The 13,433-nt window shown below is 44.0% G+C and overlaps 1 protein-coding gene and 1 pseudogene across 1 annotated transcript in view; one reads left to right on the plus strand and one right to left on the minus strand.

Moving 5' to 3' along the window:
* The window catches only part of LOC107115507, a 259,349-nt pseudogene that overhangs the window by 162,782 nt on the left and 83,134 nt on the right, over window positions 1-13,433 (minus strand).
* Window positions 1-13,433, plus strand: part of LOC107115506 (zinc finger protein 420-like) — a 157,667-nt gene that overhangs the window by 120,953 nt on the left and 23,281 nt on the right. The gene's annotated exons all lie outside the window — the stretch shown is intronic.

Below are 13,433 nucleotides of genomic sequence, written 5' to 3' on the forward strand. Positions count from 1 at the left end.
TATTGTGAGAAAGGGAGAAAAGTACCTCTTTCTCTACCTGCTCTTTCCCATGCATAATCTTATAAACCTCGATCATGTCACCCCTCAGTCGTCGTTTCCCCAAGCTAAAGAGCCCTAAGCGCTTTAACCTTTCCTCATAGGGAAAGTGTTCCAACCCTTTTATCCAATTCCAGCACTGGAGCTAGGGATGCCAGCCTCCAGGTTGGACCTGGGGATCCCCTGAATTACAGCTCATTTCCAGTCTAATGAAATCAGTTTCCCTGGGGGGGCAAAATGATGTTCTGGAGGGTGGACTCTATGGCATTGTGCCCCACTGAGATCCCTGTCCTCCCCAGACTCCATTCCCAAATCTTCATGAGTTTCCTAACCTAGACTGAGCCACCCCTCCCCTCATCCCCCAGAGGTGACCAGGAGGAACCTGGCAACCCTAACTAGGGTTATTTTAGCAAGGGAGGGAGGGAGGGAGGGGAGTGCCATTTCACAAGGGTTTAAAGAAAACTAGACAGCTCCTGTATTTTAAGTAGAGTTCCTGAGCTGAGAAAAAGCCTAAATTAAAAATCTCAAACATAGGGTGGGACAGACAGTCATGTCTTTTATGACAAGGAATTTATACATGCTACTGTAGGGCAACTCAGTCACTGAGGGGAACTGAAGATTTGACAGAGAAAATCTGCTAGACAGGGAAATACAGGAGTTCATCAGAGTGGCTTACAAACTCCTTTCCCTTCCCCTCCCCACAACAGACACCCTGTGAGTGTCATACAGTTACAACAGAACTACCACCATATTTGGATATTAAGTTAAAAGTTTATTTTTAACATCAAAATAGAACTCTTAAATAACATATTGTAGCACATTAATAGCTGTCCAAATTATTAATATTGAAACAAACGTGTCCTTGAAAATATAGTCTATATGCTGAGGCTAGGCAAAGCAGTTCTCACTATTAAAACCGTATATTTATCTTACATTTAAAAATATTCATGCCAAACATTTTGAGTAACATCTTGCCTTACAAGTCTTTAATTCGTGGCAAACAAGAAAATACTTCATAGTAACTTAACAAACATGTAATATTTTCTTAGCACAGTTTGCTAATTCTCTCCCAAATTTCTTACTGGAAATATTGAAAAACAATCTGGGATTGGGGGGGGCACGCTCTCCCCCATTCCCAGAATATACCTCTCTATTGGAAAACAGATATATTTTTCCTATAAGCTAAAATTCAACAAGTAAACCATCACGTACAATCACGGAGCTGCCCTGAGAAGGGCATGTCCCTTCTGCTGTATCAGAGGTGGTGTAAGGGCTCTTTTTGTAGCAGGAACTCCTTTACATATTAGGCGACACACCTTTAATGTAGCCAATCCTCCAAGAGTTTACAGAGCTCTTCTTACAGGGGCTACTGTAAGCTCTTGGAGGATTGGCTACATTCAGGGTGTGTTGCCTAATATGCAAAGGAGTTCCTGCTACAAGAAGAGCCCCGGGGGCCACACTAGATTGCCTCTATTAACAGTGGGGCAGCTACATTTCCCAACAATTCAGCCAGGGAATCTTCTCCAACATGAGTGTAATGATGGCTAGATCTGAGTATTCTAGAAGCAGCTGTGGGTGGTCTACAGTCCACAGCTGGTAAAATGCACGTTTGCCAGTAGCAGAAGAGCACCTACATGGTAATTCTCGCAAGGCTTTCCTTGTTTCTCAGCCCCCTATGGCCAGTGTTTCCCCCCCCCCCTTCACCCTGCAGCATAGTAAACAGCACAGCAATCTATTGCAACAATCTACTGATAAGTCTCTAGCCCTTTCATTTGCAGAAGTATAAGGAGAAAGATGCTTGCTACTAAAAGGCCTAGACTTTTTCTTCTTCTAAATGGAAGCTTGGAACTAGTACATTATTGCAATACATCCATAGTGTTTAACACTATAGTGATCAAGCATTTTCTGATTTGTTTTTTTTTTAAAAAAGCAGTTGAGTGTGTGTCAGCACTGGTGGCAGGAAGCAAAGGCAAATGATACGCACTTGGGCAGGACTTCCAAAATACATGCCGCCCATCCACGCGGCATCCAAAGGTACTTTGACTACAACAGGCAATTAATAAAGAATGACTCGCACATTCAAATGGAAAAAGTTATTGCACTCAAGGACAACCAGGACAGTTTTAGAGGCATACTAGATTGGAGGATACTTTGAGAAAGGCCTGTAAGGCTTGAAAAGCCCTGAAAAAAGCCCTGAACTGGAGAGGCCGAATTCAATCACTTTGACATGTACAGAAAGCCAGATATTAGACTAAAAATCTCTGCTCAATTCCTTTGCTAGGGTTTGCTAAGTGTATTCCAAAAAGGGAAGCAGGGCTTCAGCTTTCACTGAGGTGACTTTCACAATCTGACTACTGAATTCTAAAATGGGAAGTAAGTTTTGCACTCTGAAGCTCTTTCAGCGTGCTGAGCATCTGCGTGGTTTATCCTGTGTGTGAGTTCTTTGATGGGAAGTAAGTTGTGAGCCCTTCCTGAAGTTCTTTCCACACTTTAAGCATTTATATGGTTTGTCCCCAGTGTGAATTCTCTGATGGGCAGTAAGGTGTGCATTCTGACGGAAGCTCTTTCCACACTCAGAGCATTTATATGGTTTCACCCCAGTGTGGATTCTGTGGTGGACAGTAAGATGTGCACGCTGATTGAAGCTCCTTCCACACTCTGAGCATTTATATGGTTTCACCCCAGTGTGGATTCTATGATGGGATATAAGGCTTGAACGGTCGCTAAAGTCCTTTGAACATCCTGAGCATTTGTATGGTTTCTCCCCTGTATGGATTTTGTTATGGGAAGTAAGGCTTGAGCTGTGGCAGAAGCACTTTCCACAATTTGAGCATTTATACAGTTTCTCCCCAATGTGGATTCTGCAATGGGAAATAAGGCCTGAACTCTGACTGAAGCTCTTTCCACACTCTGAACATTTATATGGTTTCTCACGTGTGTGGACTCTTAGATGGCAAGTAAGGGATGACTTCCTACTGAAGCTGTTTCTACACACTGAGCATCTATATGGTTTCTCCCCTGTATGGATTCTTTGATGGCAAATAAGGCATGTCCTATGCCTGAAGCTCCTCCCACACACAGAGCATTCATACGGTTTCTCCCCTGTGTGGATTCTTTGATGGCAAGTGAGGTGGGCACCTTGAGTGAAGCTATTTCCACACTCTGAACATTTGTAGGGTTTGTCCCCTATGTGGAGTCTGTGATGGGTAGAAAGGCTTGAGTTCTGACTGAAGCTCTTTCCACACACTGAACATTTATATAGTTTCTTCCCTGTGCAGATTCTGTGATGGGAAGTAAGGCTTTCACTGAAGCTCATTCCACACCCTGACAATTTGGGCATATTTGCCCCATTGTTTATTCTTTGATGGACGCTATGGCTTGATTTATCAACTGAGACACCAGCTAATACAGTAACTTTGTTCCCTTCATTTTCTCTATGCTTTTCTTTTTGAACTGGAATCCTTTGAAAATTAGAACCTTCAGAAGCCTTGGATTTCTTCCTCTTCTGAGCTACAGTTTCCATTTTCTTCATCTGCTCTTTCCACCCTCTCTCTCTTTCCTCCTCTGTTAGAAAAAAGAGAAAAACCAAATAAAGGTGAAATTTTCAAATAAAGGTGAAATTTTCATCTACGAACAAACTTATTTTTTTGACCTTGCACCTTCACAGATGAACCCACTGTGGCCTAGAGCCTATATGGATTGGAACCCACATACCTCAAGGACTGCCTGCTCCCCTATGAACCCATTGGACTGCTAATGTCATCTTCTGAGGTCTGGCTTTGGGAATCTCTGCCTTGTAAGTCAGAGAGGTAGCAACTCAAGAGAGGTCCATTTCAACCATGAGGCCAAAAGTATGGAACTCTCTCCCCAGGAATATTTGTCAGTCACATTTTGGGCACTTTCAAGTGCTAAATAATGCACTTTCAATCCACTTTGCAACTGGATTTTACTGTGTGAAATGGCAAAATCCGTTTGCAAAGTGTCGCCAAAGTGGATTAAAACTGCTTTATTTAGTATGTGTGCTTTCACTGAAGTTCATTCCACACCCTGAGGATTTGGGCACATTTGCCCCAGTTTTTATTCTTTGATGAACACCACAGCTTGATTTACCAACTGAGAGGCTTGCCGGAACAGGAACTTTGTTCCCCTTGTTTTCTCTGTGCTTTTCTTTTTGAACTGGAATTCCATGAAAATCAAAACCTTCAGAAGCCTCAGATTTCTTCCTCTCCTGAGCTATGTTTTCCGTTTTCTTTGTCTGCTGTTCCCCCCCTCTCTGTCTTTCCTCCTCTGTTGGAATAAAGAGAAAAAACAGATGAGGGTGAAATTTTTCATCCGTTAACAAATTAATTTTTTGATCTTGTACCTTCACAGCTGAACCCACAGTGGCCTTGAGCCTATCTGGATTCGAACCAGCATACCTTAAGGACTGCCTCCTCCCATGTGAACCCACCCGTCTAATGCCATCCTCTGAGGACTGGCTTTGGGGGTCTCTGCCTTGTACGTTGGAGAGGTGGCAACTCAAGAGAGGTCCATTTCAATCATGCGGCTAAAAGTATGGAACTCTCTCCCCAGGAATATTTGTCAGTCACATTCTGGGCACTTTCACACATGCTAAATAATGCACTTTCAATCCATTTTGCAACTGGATTTTACTGTGTATAATGGCAAACTGAAGTGGATTAAAACAGCATTATTTAGTATGTGTGAAAGCACCTTCTGTCACTGACTCCTTCCAGCAGGTGAAGGCTTTTTTGTTTTACACCCAAACACACAGCAGTCTTGACCTGCTGTTTTTAAATTTAGCTAGGCCCGAGCTCTAACTGAAGCTCTTTCCACACTTTGAACATTTATGTGGTTTCTCCCCTGTATGGATTCTTTGAAGGGAAGTACGACATGACCTCCGACTGAAGCTCTTTCCACACTCTGATCATCTATATGGTTTCTCCCGTGTGGATGCTCTGAAGGCAAGTAAGGTTGGCGCCTTGAGTGAAGCTCTTTCCACACACTGAGCATTTATATAGTTTGTTCCCTGTGTGGATTCTGTGACAGGAAGTAAGTCTTTCACTGAAGCTCATTCTACAGCCTGAGGAGTTGGGCATATTTGTCCCATGTTTTATTCTTTGATGGGTACCATGGAATCATTTACCAACTGAGACGCTGGCCGATACCCGAACTTTGTTCCCCTTGTTTTCTCTGTGCTTTTCTTTTCGAACTGGAATCCCATGAAAATCAGAACCTTCAGATACCATGGATTTTTTCTTCCTCTGAGCTCTGGTTTCCATTTTCTGTTTCTGCCATTTCCTACCTCTCTGTCTTTCCTCCTCTGTTGGAATAAAGAGAAAAACGAAATGAGGGTGAAATTTTTCATCCACGAACCATTTTTTTTAACCTTGGAACTTCACAAGTGAACCCACTCTGGCTTTAAGCCTATATGGATTGGAACCAGCATGCCTCAAGGACTGCCTGTTCCCCTATTAACCCACCCTAGTGCCAATGCTATCTTCTGAGGTCAGGCTTTGGAAGTCTCCACCTTGTAAGTCAGAGAAGTGGCAACTTGAGAGAGGTCCATTTCAATCATGCGGCATGGAACTCTCTCCCCAGGAACATTTGTCAGTCACATTTTGGGCACTTTCAAGTGCTAAATAATGCACTTTCAATCCACTCTTGATGCAACTGGATTTTACTTTGTGAAATGGCAAAATCCACTTGCAAACAGTCTTTGAAGTGGATTAAAATTGCATTATTTAGTATGTGTGCAAGCACCTTCTGTCACTGTCTATCTCCAGCTGGTGAAGACTTTTTTGTTTTATGAGCACACACATATATACAAACTTCATCAGCTGCTGTTTTTAATTTATTGCTATCTTGGTGGACTTAACAAGAATAGAAACATTTCCATCATGAAGGAATAGGCAGCTTTGGCTGCATGCATTAGACAGGATGTTGTCGTTGAATGTTCTCTTCTAAATACTGGCAATGTTTGTATGTAGTTTTTGCATGTTTTAATGATGGTGGATGTGAGTAATACTATGGTTATTTAAAAAATATATATAATTTTTATTTTTCAAAAGTAAAATTAAAAGAACCTTAACCAAAAAACAGTGCATAATACATTCAAGTATATGAATAGTCCAAAAAGGCCCAAAGACCAACAAACTATGTACAAAAGATATCAACCAATCAGGTGCATTATTGTACCCTTCTTTGCAGTACTATAAATTAAAAGTATAATAAACTTTGATAATATGGATTATTTGGAATGACTTCCATCTCTACTAGGTATTCAACTACCAGGAACCAAACCGCTTGGAAGGATTTTAAGTATCTGCCAGAGTGGCTGCTTCTCTGAGGGGGCAGTTTGCTGTATACAAAATGTTCCCACAATTTGTTTTGCCATTGTGGGATAGTGGGGCAGTAATACTATGGTTATGATGTTTTATAGTTTCAATAATAAACTAGATATGAAGACGTTTTTGAAAGGCGAGGCTTTCCTGGGACACGGGTCTCATTGGTGATATTTGTACTGAGGTCCATCTACTTAAATATTATCTACGTGTAAATCTTATCAAGATTTTTGGAAGCCTGTTTTAGCATTATATTATAGTGGACGTTATGGCTTTTGCTCATTGTATTAATTACTTAGTGTCTACTATCAGAAGAAAAATAGCACCTGTATAAATCATTGTGTGCCTGTGAGCACTATTTTGTGCGTCTGAGCTGTTACCGCCAGCATTTGGATGTTACATTTGTATGTTTATAGATGTAAGAGGGAACACTAATAGACTACAAATATAAGTATTTTATTATAGTTTGTGAAGGTTTGTCTTGCCATTCTACTCTCCCTTTTTGCACCTTAGTGGACTTGGCAGAAAGGCAAGGTATAAGATTTTTAAATAAATTGTAAATAAACAATAACAGACATTTCTGCTTCCAGTATTTGTCAACAAAAGGAAAAGAGGAGCCGTACCCAGAGAGGCCAGATTCCTGTAAGTTTCTGCCATGACTTCCCTGTGCAGACTCTTTTGGCCTGAAGACAGGAAGGCCCACTCCTGTTCGGAGAAATATAAAGCCACCTCCTTGTAGCTCAGCAGACCCTGAAAGAAGAAGAAAACTGTTCCTTCCCATAGAAAATTAATGTAACAGTCTAATTAGACGGGAAAGGGGAGATGAGTGAGAATCGTTCTGTAGGATTCTAAGCTTCTTCAGTGATGTTTAAAGTCTTCAGTGATGTGGGGGGGGAGATTTGACAGAAGCAAAGGGAATGATTCTTTCAGCTGCAGGCAGCTGTGAAAAAGACAGGGGCCATTGGGGTCTCTCCCCTACCTCATCTGGTTGCGCAGACGACATTTTCATTCTACCACAAACAGTGGAAGTCCCAGAAGAACCAAGCAGTGTCCTTCCTGTAAGGGGAGGAGGAAGGGATGGGAATATTTTTACAGCTGCTTATTGCCTAGCTGAAATCCAGGACCTAGATTTTACCTTTAGACCCCCATCAGTTTCTCCCACTACTACCTCCTTGTTCATAAGAATACAAGAACAGCCCTGCTGGATCAAACCAATGGTCCATCTAGTCCAGCATCCTATCTCACACAGTGGCCAACTAGTTCCTCTTCATGGCCAACAACAGGGCATAGGGCTTCTCTCCCAATGTGGAAACAAAGCCACCAAAATAGTGGTGAAAAATCAACAAACAAGCCAAAGAGGGGGGGGGGGGGAATTCCAGAACAGAACCCTCTACCTTTTCTAACCAATATTCAGGCATGGTTTGATAGAGGCCCACTTCTGTTTAATTTAAGAGCAGTCCTAAATTGTGAGTTTAAATTTTGGGTTTTTAAAAATATATGTGTTTTATTTTGTGTATTTTATTTGTATGGTAAGCTGCCTTGAGATCCGTAAAAAGGAAAGGCAGCTAATGGAAGACTGGAAGACTGGTAGAAGACTGGCTTTCTGAAGCCATCAATGAAATCGCTCACCTCCACCCCTCTGCCCCTGTGCCAAAATAGCTCCCTGGTTATTTCAAGGAGCTATGGAGGATGAAATGGAAGCTTGGATGGCTAGAGTGAGTTTGGCGACAGACTTCTGATGAAGCTGCAAGAGCATCTTATAGGACGTTTATGAAATCCTATGAGATGGCAGTGGCCACGAAGAAGGAATTCTTTGCAGCCGCCGACCTCCATTGCACCCGTTAGCTCCCACCCGGCACAATTGTTTAGGGTAATCAGATCCTCAACTTCTCTTACAGAGAGACATGAAAATGTTAGTGAATTGGCAATTAGCTGCGAGGTTTTTGCAAGTTTTTTGGGGGGGATAAAGTCTTGTCGCTCCACCAGGATCTGTCCGCTAATATTGACACAGTATGTGAACTGGAGGCTCTCTGGTCCACTGTTGGACCAATTCAGCCTGCTCTCACAGACTGAGGTAGACAGGAGAGGGAGCTCAAGGAGGAAATTACCCAATTATCCCTTACCCAGTGAGCTGGTACCTTCATCCCTCTCTTGTGGTATCCCCCTGAAGAGTGACTTCTGCTTGGGGTCTGATGGAGCCTTCTCTGCCTCAAGGAAAGCCCCGTCTGATGGGTCCTGAAACAGCAAACAAACAGTGGGTAGAGGAACTGGGAAAGAATTAAGTTAGGCAAATGTCAGAGGAGGCAGGTAGAAGGGGATATTTCATGGATGATTTCCTGAAAGAAGTTGGGAATTTGGAGAATTTGGAGAAAAGCATAGTCTTTTCCATATTCTGCACAACTCAGGATGAAACTCCTCACCTGATCTTCCTGTTTCTTGGCCATTGCTTGGCTCAAGAGGAATCCTTCTGCCAGGGCCACCGCTTGGGAACTGGTCTCCGGCCCGCATTCCCGGACCCAGCTCTTCATCTCTGGGGGCAGGACGGCCAGGAACTGCTCCAGGATCACCAGGTCCAGAATGTCTTTCTTGCTGTGGCTTTCTGGCTTCAGCCACTGGCAGCAAAGATGGTGGAATCGGCTGCAAACCTCTCGGGGCCCATCCACTTCCTGATAGCCAAACTGCCTGAAGCGCTGGAATGCTGTATCTGAGCTGGAGATGTCCCCACTCTTGATCATCTGGGCAGATCTTTCCCAGAATCCCTCATTCTTCTCAGAGTGGGTACTATGAGATTCTTCTCCTGCTTCTGGGCCAGCTGAGTCTTGTTTTTCCATGGCTGCCCCGTTCTTCAAGTCAGCTTCCAAGCCAGCCAATGGATCACCTTAATCTGCTGCAAATTCCACTCTGAAGGCCAGGACTGGCAAAATGAGTAGAGCTCCTAAATCCTGCGAAAGCAGCAAGGGTTTTTTTATGAGTAAACTGTGATTCTCCAGACAGGAGAACATGGGGGATCCCTTAGCTGTCACAATTTCCATGAATTTGTCTACCCCCTCTTTAAAATGTAAGCTAATTACACTACCCAAGCTTGGTTACGTCTCCACTTCAGAAAAAAACCCAATAGCTATGTTCACCTCCTATTGTCAGACATGTTTACATCCAACTGGACAAACTCAGTTCTGTAAAAAGTACAATCAATTGGCATTTCCCTTGACTCCCTGCTTCTGTCAGGTGCATCACAAATTTTCAGGTCCTTGAGGCAGAGAATGTTCGATATTGAAAAGCAGACTCTCTCTTCTGGACTCACCTCTTCCCCTTTGAAGTTTAACTCTGAGAAATTGGCTTAGAGCTGATAATTTTTCACAGCTCACCGCTCCAGCACTAAGACGAGCTTTTATGCTAGCACGTTTTGATGCCCTACCATCAGAGATCCTTTATGGTAGATTTGCCAATACCCCCTATCTTGAAAGGACATGCCCATGTACCGCGTTTCCCCGAAAATAAGACGCTTGTCTTATATTTATTTTTTCTCAAGAAGACACACTAGGGCTTATACCACAAATGGATAGAAATCCTGCTAGGGCTTATTTTTGGGGTAGGGCTTATTTTCGGGAAAACAGGGTAACAGCAGGAACCCAGAATCGATCGCTCACATCTTGCTCAGCAGTGAATTTTATAACAGGATTCGGGATGTTTTAATCAGCCCCCTCCTAGAATCATAGAATCATGCCACTGAACTTGACTTTCCTTCTAGTTCTTATCTCATTCTTATCTTAAGAACATAAGAGCGCAAGAAAAGCCATATTGGACCCAGGTGCCATCAGGAGATCCTCGGCACCCTACAGGTTCAGAAAAGCACACAGATCTAGAGTGAACTCTAAGGTGTTAGTTTCATCTGATTTGTAACTGTTGCACCTTACCTAATGGCTGGTGCGGTGTTAAAAACCCAACCTTTGAGGGAGGGAGTGTGGACTGTGGGACAAATGGAACTTCCTGCTACTGGATTCTGATCTTCAATGTGATTATAAGATCGTTCAGAGTATCTGAGATATAGAATAGATTTTATTTTAAATTTTGGCATAGTAAAAGCAAAAATTAGTAAATATAAACAATGAAATATTTAATATGCAGTAATGATGAAAATAATATAGTTGTAAAATAGATTAGTTATGAAATCTGGAATTTAAAATGGTTGAAGTCTCTTAAAAATTATAACGAAGGGGACTAGGGGAGAATTATTTTCTGTTTCATATACCTCTTAATGTATCTTGTTCTGTTCTTTATATATTATGATATAACCATTCTTTCCTCCTGTATCCCTTATATATCATTATCCTGTTCTTTTCAAATAAAAAGAAACACATTGTTTTAAAAGACACTTCAGAGGGAGAAAATGCTTCAGTCTGAGTAGGCTGAGGAAAATGAGTGATATGCTGACCTGTGGAACTCTAGTCTGCTCTGCAAGATGGTACCAGCTTGCAGGGTTTTTTTTACAAGGTTTGGGTTTTCTTTCTAATAAGGTATTTTCTATATACAAGGAGCAGCCGAACATCAAGAGATACCCCTTTCTTTTTATGGAGTTGTAGCCCTGATCAATAGGGATCAAGATAGCCAGACCCCATGATGACTCAGACTAGCGGGTGGCTGTCCTGACCGGAAGCTCTTGGTCACTGAATGGAGCGGCCTGTAGGCCTCAAGACAGCCTTTCCCTCAGGCACAGGTCTCGGGGCTGGCTGGCAATTTCCCTTCAGGCGCGCATTTCCCAGGCACCCTTCAAGCCTCGGGATTGGGCCTGGTGAAAATGGAGGGAAAAGAAACAGCCAATTGCTTTCCAGGAGGCGGAGCATGAAGAACCTAAGGACAGACTTCCCACCATTACGGACGCATCAGTCTCCAATTCTGACATATTTATTTCCTTGCTATGCCCCCCCCCCCGTCCGAAAACAGATGATAGCCTTATAAGCGAAGCTCGTTATTCTTTTTTATTCTGTTAAAAACACCTTCCTCATTCTGAATGCTAATTCACTGCCCACCCTCTATTTGTATGACTGTTATTTCTATTCCCATTTCATTGTATGCGAAGAAGCTCATGCCTTGAATGAACCTTTGTCAGTCTTAAAATTTGTTCTCATGAAGAGCCCAGACAGCGATTTCTTGGGAAATGGAGGCTGCTTAGAAAATGTATTGGGAAAAGGCCTCCTCAAGCCTGCAGGCTGCTCATTTTTTCAGTGTTAGGCCTAGGAAAGAACATGACATCTCTAATCAGAATAAAAGGCTCTGGCTGCAGTCGCACAAACAAAATAATCCACTTTCAGACTGGGTTTTTACCGTGTGAACTGGCAAAATCCAGTTGGAAAGTGCATTAAAAGTGGATTGAGAGTGGATTATTTAGTGTCTGGCACCGCAGCCTCCGTCTGTCTGTTCCCACCCCCCACTCCTCCCCCCCCCCCGTCCGCTCTGTTTTCAGCCTCTCCCCAACAAGCTTTTTCTTCCTTCTACATCATGCTCTGCTCCCCCTACGCTCTACTACAATGCAGCAGTGGCCTTTCCTGTCTGGGAAACTGTTGTGGGTGGTTTAGAGGTGCCCCCCCCATCTTTTAGTGCAGTGGTTAAGAGCTGCGATTAAGAGCCAGTTTAGTGTAGTGGTTTAGAGCAGCGGACTCTAACCTGGAGAACCAGGCTTGATTCCCCACTCCTCCACATGCAGCCAGCTGGGTGACCTTGCGTCAGCCACAAGTTCTCTCAAGAGCAGTTCTCTCAGAGCTCTCTCAGCCCCACCTACTTCACAGGGTGTCTGTTGTGGGGAGAGGAAGGGAAGGAGATTGTAAACTGCTCTGAGACTCCGAGTGAAGGGTGGGGTATAAGTCCAACTCTTCTTCTTTCTCCTTCTCCCTCTTCCTTTTGGAAGACCTGGTCCTCTGAGTTGCAGGCTGCTTTTCTGCTCCTCTGGGTGTATGTGAAGGTGGTGGTGGTGGGGTGCGCCTGAGATAATGAACCAGAGTTGCAGGATCTTTGCAGGGTCAGCAGTGCTGGGGACGCCTTGAAAAAGAAAAAGAGATTGGATTTATACCCCGCCCTTCACTACCCAAAGGAGTCTCAGAGCGGCTTACAAACTCCTTTCCCTTCCCCTCCCCACAACAGACACCCTGTGCGGTAGGTGGGGCTGAGAGAGCTCTGAAAGAAACTGCTCTTTTTCAAGAACAGCTGTGCCAGAACTATGGCTTGCCCAATGTCATCCAGCCGGGTGCAAGTGGAGGAGTGGGGAATCAAACCCGCTTCTGCCAGATTAGAGTCCGCACACTTAACCACTACACCAAACTGGCACCAAACTGAAGATGCCACGCCTTGGAGACATCAGGCTTTGACCTGATTCACACAGGCAGAGATCCAGAGTAGTAACATTCTCCTTGCAGTGCTAGTTTTCTATGCACAGGGAGTTTTTCCCATTATGCAAACCAAAAAAAATATGGTTGCCAAGTCCAGGGCTGGAATCTCCCACCCCAGGGACACCTGCAGCTTTGAAACAGGCAGTCCAGTTCTAGTTCCTCAGGGCCTTCCCTCCTCTTGACCACCCCTCAATGTGTGGAGCAGGCTGGGGGGTCTTGGCATCTCTTGGAGGGGAGGAAGGAGTGGGTGGGTCAGGGATTCAGCACCCAGTAATGGATCTTACAAGGTAGGGAGGAGGGGAGAGAGACAGACAGATAAAGAAGGTGAGACCTTCATCCCCCAATGGGGTTGCCAGCCCCCAGGTGGGGCCCGGAGATTTCCCGCTTACAACTGATCTCCAGCTGACAGAGATCAGCTCCCCTGGAGAAAATGGCTGCTTTGAAGGGTGGACTCTACTGCGCTGTACCATGCTGAAGGCCTTCTCCCCAAATCCTGCCCTCTCCTGGATCTACTCCCAAAGTCTCCAGGTATTTTCCAACCCAGACGTGGCAACCCTACCCCCCCAAGAATGGTTGAGCGGGGAGAGATGGCTGGCCAAAGACTCCTGACCCAGGGTCTGGAACTGTGCCCAGAATCAAATTCAGAGAGAAGGTCACTTAAAGGTCCGGTGCA

The sequence above is a fragment of the Gekko japonicus genome, unplaced genomic scaffold (assembly GCF_001447785.1).
Source record: "Gekko japonicus isolate JY-2015 unplaced genomic scaffold, Gekko_japonicus_V1.1 scaffold1562, whole genome shotgun sequence".
Lineage (NCBI taxonomy): Eukaryota > Metazoa > Chordata > Lepidosauria > Squamata > Gekkonidae > Gekko > Gekko japonicus.